Raw genomic sequence first — 347 nt, 5'->3', positions numbered from 1 at the left:
CTCTTTCCTTCGCGCCCTCGGAGCTGGGTCCGCCGGGCAGGGACCCAGAAGCTCTCTCGGATTCCCTGAGCTTACAGGAGCGCGCTTTACGCTGGCGCAAGGAGAGGAAGGGGGTCTGGGAGGGGAGGCCTGGGGTCCTGGGGCGAGTAAAGGGGTCGGGCGGAAAGCAGAGGCGCGCGGCAGGTGCTGAGTAGACCTGGGGGGACCAGGCGCTCTGACGCCTGGGGCGGCGACTGCCCCCTTTCGCGCTCTCGGCCCCGTGCCCTCTCCGGCCCTCCTGGGTCTGGGCGAACCCGGTCCGCCCCAGCCCCCAGCGCCGCTCCCGCCCTAGAGGCTTCCGCAGCCAC

General features: G+C 71.8%; 1 protein-coding gene across 1 annotated transcript in view; it reads right to left on the bottom strand.

Annotated features, from left to right (window-relative positions):
- Window positions 1-347, bottom strand: part of FDXR (ferredoxin reductase) — a gene marked incomplete in the record, with an annotated part of 29,993 nt that overhangs the window by 531 nt on the left and 29,115 nt on the right.

The sequence above is a fragment of the Tupaia chinensis genome, unplaced genomic scaffold (assembly GCF_000334495.1).
Source record: "Tupaia chinensis unplaced genomic scaffold, TupChi_1.0 Scaffold000159_1, whole genome shotgun sequence".
Taxonomy (NCBI): domain Eukaryota; kingdom Metazoa; phylum Chordata; class Mammalia; order Scandentia; family Tupaiidae; genus Tupaia; species Tupaia belangeri.
The sequence above is the reverse complement of the archived record's forward strand: the minus strand, read 5'-3'. Positions and strand labels throughout refer to the sequence as shown.